Source organism: Oratosquilla oratoria, chromosome 3 (assembly GCF_046742065.1).
Source record: "Oratosquilla oratoria isolate Oo_2021 chromosome 3, ASM4674206v1, whole genome shotgun sequence".
NCBI classification, from domain to species: domain Eukaryota; kingdom Metazoa; phylum Arthropoda; class Malacostraca; order Stomatopoda; family Squillidae; genus Oratosquilla; species Oratosquilla oratoria.
Genome location: NC_134779.1, coordinates 27484448 through 27494447, shown reverse-complemented (window position 1 = coordinate 27494447; position 10000 = coordinate 27484448). Strand labels below are relative to the sequence as shown.

Sequence of the window (10000 nt, the reverse complement as noted above, 5' to 3'; positions counted from 1 at the left end):
AACACTCCTATTAAAAGTCTTACTAAAGTGACTGACAGCACCTCCCTATTTTGCTGAGTTCAGGGCTTCCGGACAACAAAAAGCCGATGCACCGCTCTGAGAGACGTCGGTCTGAGAGACGTGCCCTGTGTAAAGTAGTGTACTGCAAACTCTGTGAAAAACTATGTATAATACTATACTGGAAACTCTGTGAAAAACTATGTATAAGACTATACTGCAAACTCTATGTAAAACTGTGTATAAAAAGTGTAGTGAACTCCCCTTAGAATCATTAATAAAGTGAAGAAAGTCAAGATCGTATCTGTAATTCCAAGAAGATACGTAAACACCAACGAAGGTTGGCTATAGTGACTTGTGCGCAAGTGAACTATACGGTTTCGCGGTTTTTTCGGCGCGTATGTTGTTTTTTTCTTCTCCCGCTCATTTTTACATCTAGGTTCGTATAAGCATTGAAGTACGATTGCAAATAATTGACTATTGCGGAAGTGCAAAAAGTGAATTTGTGGACTGCTTAGTATTATTCTGTTGGACATCGACTCGCGCAATTTCGCCTCCAACTTTAAGCTCGTCTCTTCGCCACTAGCTACCTTAACATCGTCCCAGACTATTATCATCAGTGTGCTACGAGATTTCTCAACGTATTGCTGCAGTAATTCCAGCAATACCCTTATTGTGCACGTGGATGTCGTCGGATGAATATTGTGATTCCGAGTTCATGTGGGACTCCATAGTTGGTGTGTTATTGTTGTCCGCCATATTGTGTGTATATTACCGTTAATGTTTATTATGGTTACATCTATCTTAGTACTTATGTTTTCTATCGTTCTTCGTATTCTATGCCGAGGCTAATTTTACTTAGGGAATAGTGACGCTTTATATAATTTCTCATATTTTCATTAGATGCATTGACACAAAGTGGTTAGATAAAAATTCTATTATATTAGACAGACTACGGCTTCTTTTGAAGTACTAATTCTACTTTTTGTTTCTAACTCCATATGAGCAAAGGATTATTTCTCTTAAGTTATCAGACAGACGAGTCTTTACTAACATTGGCAACAAAGCTTTCTAAGAAATTGAAATAATTGCCTCATCGTGCCTTGCTAGCTCCTATACTACCATTTATTTTATGTTATTTGTTTTTGTTTTGTCATCATTTGTCTGTTTGAATCTCATTTATTATTAGTTATCTGTCAATTTATTATTATTTTCTATTTACCTGTTGTTTATTATTTAACTATACCTATGCATTTATTTATGTATTCTATTTTTTATTTACATTATTATAGTTTTTATTTATTCATTTATTATCACTATGATTTTTTTTCGCATCCGACCTAGATATGGACCAAGAGGTCTCCTGTCGGCATGCTCCGCCTTTGTAATCCTTTGTAAGTAATTCGCAGCAGACTCCGGAAGTTCCTCCCCCACCTCCTCTGTCTCCAACACCTACACAGAGCACTCCTTCATCTCCATCTGTATCTACCGTGCTTACATGCACGTATTGTAACAAAATAGGTCACTCTAGTGTTTTCTGTCTCCATCGGAGTAGGTAATACAGTGTTCACTACCTTGCACCTAAAGGCTGGCTTTTGGCAGATTTCTTTGGAAGAAAAGTCTCGTCAGATCACGACCTTCTCGACTCCGTCACAACGTTACGAATGGGTTCATTGCCCTAAGGGCTTATGGAACGGTTCTTTAACAAGCTAGCGCCTTATTAACTCAATTTTTCATGGACAAGTGGGGAATGGATTTTTTATTTTTTTTTTTTTTTTTTTTTTTTTTTTTTTTTTTTTTTTTTTTTTTTTTTTTTTTTTTTTTTTTTTTTTTTTTTTGCATCTGGATGACTTGATTCTAGTTTCCAAGGATGTGGACATTCATTTCCATAAATTGTCCTTAGTCTTGCAACGTTTCGCTGAAGCTGTGTTGAGCCTCAATTTACCCAGATGTTCATTTTTAAGTCCAGCATCCAATTCTCAGGTCATGTGGTAGACAAAGATGGCATTTATACTGCAGATAATAAAAGCTGTCGGGAACCACCACAGGGAGCCCACTGTGGGTCCCGGGAATCGAACCCACGACAACCTGCTCGCAATTTCGACACGGTATCCACTGGGCTACTACGGGGCACCTCTGTGTTTACCTAGAAAATTTCTGGTCCATATATTGGAAATGCCCAAAATTCAAGTTTTCCTAATAGAGGGAAATATCTGATTTCTTAACTATGATCAGTTTCTGGTCATTTTTCCTCTAAGTGATATCGTCTTAATTTTACTAGAACAGAATCAATTAATATTGTCAGTGTGTTGGAATGTGAAACGTTTCTGCCGCTCTAAAGTTAGTTTGACTCCTTTACTGACTAGAATTAGAACCCCCTTTATACAGAGAGCTGCGAAAATTATACAGCATGGCCACAAAATGGCGGCGTGTCCCGAGTTGTCGTAACTCTTTATATAAAGAGACTGTTGGTGCATCAGAATACACAAGAACCCGGTATATTCAATGAACAAACAGAATACGCTCGAAAAATCAAAAGCACCAACAAACAGTAAACGAAAGCAAAAATAATTTGTCCACAAAATGGCTCTCTCGGTGACGTGACTGATAAATATCACATCGTCGTAACTCTCTTTATAAAGGGTTTATTTAGAATGAGAAAAGAGTTACCATTTACATCAAAAGACGCTATTGAAAATAGTCTATAAACCCCTTTATAATCCAACTGGTGCCGATAAAGACGAATGAAATAGACTGGCGCTAAGCAAAATGAAGAAAATAAATGTATTGCGCAGTACAGAAAAGGGTTAGGAGTGTCAGGACAACTTTTAGGAATTCTGTTCAGTCCGCGCTGTTGGCGTAACCAGAAACGTTCTAGCTATTCTCACATTTGCTTAGTCGTGGGTTCGAGTCTCGCATTTCTCTCAGATTCCCAGCAGCAGTGAGGGCCACCTGTCCCAAGAAGCGCATGGAGTAAAGATGACCGCATAGTCCACATATCCGCGCCTCATGACATTAGCTCCTCACTTTTTCAACACTGCATGGAGCAAAGGTGACCGCACAGTCCACAGGTCTGCGCCTCATGACATTAAATCCTCGCCTCTTTCAATACCTGGTACCTCATGTATCTGTGGCTTGCCGAGGCCGAAGGGTCAATAAACTGGAAGGACACCTTCTGATGTCAACCGAGGCTGATTACGGTCAAATTACCTCAACCCAAGGAGCTTCTTGTGTCCTTGATGCGCGGAGGTGGTGTGAGGAGCAGTGACCTCGCACTCAGGCCCCCTTGGAGTGGCCTCTTTTGCCGCTCTTGGTAAATAATAATGAGAGCCGTGGGTATCTCTTCTCTGTGATGACTGCATAACTTTTATGGAGTTGTGAATAAATGAATAAACAGATGTATGAATAGATAGATAAATAAGTAAGTAAATCAATAAACAAATTAATCAATAAATAGATAAATGAACAAATGGGCAAATGAACATATGAACAAAAGAATAAATGAATAAACAAATAACATCAACAAATAAATGAATACAGTTATAACTGTCAATTGAAACTGACAGTTACAACTGCTCAGTTATAACTGTCAGTTGAAACTGCACGTGTGATACTGGGATACCCACACAAGTGCAGTTTCAACTGACAGTTATAATTGAACAGTTTAAACTGTCATTTTAAACTGTACTCATGTTTTCTATCGTTCTTCGTATTCTATGCCGAGGCTAATTTTACTTAGGGAATAGTGACGCTTTATATAATTTCTCATATTTTCATTAGATGCATTGACACAAAGTGGTTAGATAAAAATTCTATTATATTAGACAGACTCCGGCTTCTTTTGAAGTACTCATTCTACTTTTTGTTTCTCACTCCATATGAGCAAAGGATTATTTCTCTTAAGTTATCAGACAGACGAGTCTTTACTAACATTTGCAACAAAGCTTTCTAAAAAATTGAAATAATTGCCTCACCGTGCCTTGCTAGCTCCTATACTACCATTTATTTCATGTTATTTGTTTTTGTTTTGTCATCATTTGTCTGTTTGAATCTCATTTATTATTAGTTATCTGTCAATTTATTATTATTTTCTATTTACCTGTTGTTTATTATTTAACTATACCTATGCATTTATTTATGTATTCTATTTGTTATTTACATTATTATAGTTTTTATTTATTAATTTATTATCACTATGATATTTTTTCGCATCCGACCTAGATATGGACCAAGAGGTCTCCTGTCGGCATGCTCCGCCTTTGTAATCCTTTGTAAGTAATTCGCAGCAGACTCCGGAAGTTCCTCCCCCACCTCCTCTGTCTCCAACACCTACACAGAGCACTCCTTCATCTCCATCTGTATCTACCGTGCTTACATGCACGTATTGTAACAAAATAGGTCACTCTAGTGTTTTCTGTCTCCATCGGAGTAGGTAATACAGTGTTCACTACCTTGCACCTAAAGGCTGGCTTTTGGCAGATTTCTTTGGAAGAAAAGTCTCGTCAGATCACGACCTTCTCGACTCCGTCACAACGTTAGGAATGGGTTCATTGCCCTAAGGGCTTATGGAACGGTTCTTTAACAAGCTAGCGCCTTATTAACTCAATTTTTCATGGACAAGTGGGGAATGGAATTTTTTTTTTTTTTTTTTTTTTTTTTTTTTCTTTTATCTGGATGACTTGATTCTAGTTTCCAAAGATGTGGACAGTCATTCCCATAAATTGTCCTTAGTCTTGCAACGTTTCGCTGAAGCTGTGTTGAGCCTCAATTTACCCAGATGTTCATTTTTAAGTCCAGCATCCAATTCTCAGGTCATGTGGTAGACAAAGATGGCATTTATACTGCAGATAATAAAAGCTGTCGGGAACCACCACAGGGAGCCCACAGTGGGTTCCGGGAATCGAACCCACGACAACCTGCTCGCAATTTCGACACGGTATCCACTGGGCTACTACAGGGCACCTCTGTGTTTACCTAGAAAATTTCTGTTCCATATATTGGAAATGCCCAAAATTCAAGTATTCCTAATAGAGGGAAATATCTGATTCCTTAACCATGATCAGTTTCTGGTCATTTTTCCTCTAAGTGATATCGTCTTAATTTTACTAGAACAGAATCAATTAATATTGTCAGTGTGTTGGAATGTGAAACGTTTCTGCCGCTCTAAAGTTAGTTTGACTCCTTTACTGACTAGAATTAGAACCCCTTTATACAGAGAGCTGCGAAAATTATACAGCATGGCCACAAAATGGCGGCGTGTCCCGAGTTGTCGTAACTCTTTATATAAAGAGACTGTTGGTGCATCAGAATACACAAGAACCCGGTATATTCAATGAACAAACAGAATACGCTCGAAAAATCAAAAGCACCAACAAACAGTAAACGAAAGCAAAAATAATTTGTCCACAAAATGGCTCTCTCGGTGACGTGACTGATAAATATCACATCGTCGTAACTCTCTTTATAAAGGGTTTATTTAGAATGAGAAAAGAGTTACCATTTACATCAAAAGACGCTATTGAAAATAGTCTATAAACCCCTTTATAATCCAACTGGTGCCGATAAAGACGAATGAAATAGACTGGCGCTAAGCAAAATGAAGAAAATAAATGTATTGCGCAGTACAGAAAAGGGTTAGGAGTGTCAGGACAACTTTTAGGAATTCTGTTCAGTCCGCGCTGTTGGCGTAACCAGAAACGTTCTAGCTATTCTCACATTTGCTTAGTCGTGGGTTCGAGTCTCGCATTTCTCTCAGATTCCCAGCAGCAGTGAGGGCCACCTGTCCCAAGAAGCGCATGGAGTAAAGATGACCGCATAGTCCACATATCCGCGCCTCATGACATTAGCTCCTCACTTTTTCAACACTGCATGGAGCAAAGGTGACCGCACAGTCCACAGGTCTGCGCCTCATGACATTAAATCCTCGCCTCTTTCAATACCTGGTACCTCATGTATCTGTGGCTTGCCGAGGCCGAAGGGTCAATAAACTGGAAGGACACCTTCTGATGTCAACCGAGGCTGATTACGGTCAAATTACCTCAACCCAACGAGCTTTTTGTGTCCTTGACGCGAGGAGGTGGTGTGAGGAGCAATGACCTCGCACTCAGGCCCCCTTGGAGTGGCCTCTTTTGCCGCTCTTGGTAAATAATAAGGAGAGCCGTGGGTATCTCTTCTCTGTGATGACTGCATAACTTTTATGGAGTTGTGAATAAATGAATAAACAGATGTATGAATAGATAGATAAATAAGTAAGCAAATCAATAAACAAATTAATCAATAAATAGATAAATGAACAAATGGGCAAATGAACATATGAACAAAAGAATAAATGAATAAACAAATAACATCAACAAATAAATGAATACAGTTACAACTGTTCAGTTATAACTGTCAATTGAAACTGACAGTTACAACTGCTCAGTTATAACTGTCAGTTGAAACTGCACGTGTGATACTGGGATACCCACACAAGTGCAGTTTCAACTGACAGTTATAATTGAACAGTTTAACCTGTCATTTTAAACTGCACGTGTGTTGCCGTCCTTAGAAACATTTATCTCAACGGGGAATCTTTGAAGTCAAGAAGTCCTCAATTATTCAGAAGGAAAAAACACACCAAAGAAATCTCAAAAACAAAAACATTTTCGAATCATTTTTGAAAGGCGTGAGGTTTTTGTTCCCAATATTAGAGATTGCCTCATTTTGTGGGATTTTCATTAGGGAGACTTCTTTCGTAGGGTCTTGTCAGATTTTTCGGATTACTGAGAAAATAGAATAAGAGAGTGAATAGTCAGCACAACTCAGCTACTACGAACTACCCTGTTGTGCAATGAACGTGTTTCAAAACAATTAAATGCAATGTCATGGTAAATATTACTTCAGAGTCCAATTTTCCTTTTTTTTTCTTTTTTCTTCTTCTGCCTCTTCTTTTCACTTCCTTTCATTTCGATTCTTTGTTTTTTCTTTTTTCTTTTTTATTGTATTTTATTTTATTTATTTACTTTTTTTCTTCTAATATTTCACTTTGTTTCCTTCGTTCCTTTTTCATTTCTTGGGTGCTTTGACCCTATTTTAATTTAATATATTTTTCTTTATATCTTACTTTTCCTTTCTCGTATTTTTTTTTCTTCATTTTTTCGTGAATACTAAAATGCAATTTTCTTCTTTATATCGATGTTATTTCTTTCATTCATATATTTTTATTTATTTATTTACTTACGTATTATTTTATTTATCTATTTATTCATTTTTGTAGTGAAATATCATCAACGCTATTTCCTTCTGTAAGTCTGTTTAGAAATAGAGAATATTATTTTCTTATCAACGAATATCCTCTACCGACCAACTCTGGTCACGTACGGATAGCAAAGTAGTGTGTCAAAATTTTTCGTACTGTGTTTCATATCACATTGCTCCGGAGACACGACCAAACACATAAAACCATACTGTTCGTTACCAATGGATAGGTCCTGAAAACGTACGTTTTATTTTTCAGGTCTTTCAGTACGATCATTACTGTTGAAAGATCTACGAACAGATTACAAAATTGTCGCCACACATTGGAACATAATTGACAGAATTACCCTCGGGGGTACAAGGAATATAAAGGAAAAAAGCATAGAATATTTTGAAATGGAAAGAGCAGAAGTCAGGTTACTAAAATTATCACAATCCTCAGCTTCCCTGGGGTCGGTGATCAAATGGAAATGTCTAAAGGAGATTAGGAAATTGAACCATGAGGTTCCCAAGTGACCCAGGACCAGAAGGAGTGGGTGTAGGAGTGAGTGCGAATGAGAGGGTTTGGGAGTGGGAGTAGGAGAACTGTGTGACCTGTAAATGGCTCCTGGCTATTCGAGATAAGGAGGACGAAATTGTGGTGTATTTGCTAGATTTTAAACATCTAATAAATATACACCAGAAAATTTCATAGTCCATATATGTATATATATACATATATATATATATATGTACATATATATATATATATATATATGTATGTATATATATATACATACATACATGCATACACATAGATATATATATAAACATGCAGAACTTTTGGAAAGACAGAACCTTACCTTATATTGAAATGGGCCTAAAGACAAGATTTTCCCCTGGAAAGAAAAGAAATTTCATCGTTAATTATTCACTTTAGTTGCAATACGTAAATATATTTTAAACTGAGCGATAGATTCACATCGGGGGCAGTGAGGGAAGCTTTCCATTTATTATATGAAATATCCTTTCTTTGCCCAGAAGACAAATTTACAATGTATTGCAATGGTAGATCCTCATGTGAAGAGTCATTATGGTTATAGAGATTTCAGGCGACTTAGTAGGAGTAATAAAAGAATAAGTAATTAAGTTGATTAATAAACAAGGAAATAAATAAATGAATAGATGGATAAATTAATAGGTAAGTAAACAAATACATAAATAAAGGGATATATAAATGAATGAATAGATAGGTAAATAGATAAATGATTGAATAGATGATCAAACAAGTAAATAAATGAATAGATAATTATATAATAAATAGATAAATGAATAAATAAATAATGAGTAGATGAATGTATAGACAAACAAATAAACAAATAGATAAATGAATATATAAGCACTCAAGTAAAATAACAAATTTGTAAAGTTTAACATACTGCTAAGGCGTTATCTTCATTGATACTACACGATTAGCGGAATTGTATCTTCCTACCCCCGTGTTATGCAAACGAAAGAACGAATGATCTCCTGTCTAAGGACTCTTAGTGGGCCAAGACCCCAAATAGTATCAAAGCGCCGTTCACGAGCATAAAGTGTTTGAGTTAACTGAATAATATTGACAATTAAGATAAGATATTATGCTGCCTCTCCCACGCTTTCCTTTTTTGCGATGTCCAGTCAGTAACACCTACCATCCAAGTTTTTATCTTCCATTCCTGATCACTTATATTTGTGGACATAGACATATAATAAAAAGTTTACGAGTAGTTGTACAAAGCAGTTTTCCCTGACAGTGTGGTGCTAGAGTGTATAGATTTTATTATGACTGGAGGCATGTGAATCTTTATTGTGCTTTTTATGGCTGAACAGAGATGAGGTTAAGCTTTTATTGTGCCAAGCGGAATTTTGGAAAAAGATGAACTTTGTCTGAAACAATAAAAGGAAAGAAATATTATATATCTATATATATATATATATATATATATATATACATATATACATATATATATATGTATATATATATATATATACATATATATATATATACGTATATATATATATTTGAAGGTTTAATGTAGTGTCACATTTATAAAAAAAAAAAAAAAAAAAAAAAAAAAAAAAAAAAAAAAAAAACTTTTCGACCCACTGTCGGAGAATGAGAAAAGATGGACAGAAATTCTGTATATTTCGACCACTTTCTTTGCTCATCTTCAGCAGGAGGACCACAGATAGTGGTCGAAATATACAGAATTTCTGTCCATCTTATCTCATTTTCCGACATTGGGTCAACAAGTCTTTTATATGTATATATATATATATATATATACATATATAATTTTTATAACAGTTGCATGCAGGATTCGAGCCCACTGCACTCGACCATCCGTAGATTACCGTCACAGCGCCCTAGACCACTACACCACAGAAGCTATAAAATCCTTGAAACCTGGAATCGAACTGATTCCCGAGGGAAGGAAGATCACTTATTTCGGCGATCCGAATTCCTGTTTTACTCAAGGACCAGCTCACCAGTGGTATGGGGTAAGGACCGGAACGAACCCCTTTCACCCTTATCGCCATTGCGTGAAAGGGGTTCCCTCGGGAATCAGTTCGATTCCAGGTTTCAAGGATTTTATAGCTTCTGTGGTGTAGTGGTCTAGGGCGTTATGACGGTAATCTACGGATGGCCGAGTGCAGTGGGCTCGAATCCTGCATGCAACTGTCATAAAAGTTATCGGTTTGATGTCGCTGCTATTAGCGAATTACTCTCATATACATATATGTA

At 36.6% G+C, this 10000-nt stretch overlaps 1 protein-coding gene across 3 annotated transcripts in view; it reads right to left on the bottom strand.

The window, feature by feature from the left end:
• Positions 1-8116, bottom strand: part of LOC143021022 (neurotensin receptor type 1-like) — a 361946-nt gene extending 353830 nt beyond the window's left edge. For all 3 annotated transcript variants that reach the window (XR_012965965.1, XR_012965966.1, XM_076178192.1), the window contains exon 1: positions 8076-8116. The gene's annotated coding sequence lies outside the window, so the exon portion shown is untranslated. The remainder of the gene's footprint in view (positions 1-8075) is intronic.
• Between the last annotated feature and the right edge of the window lie 1884 nt (positions 8117-10000).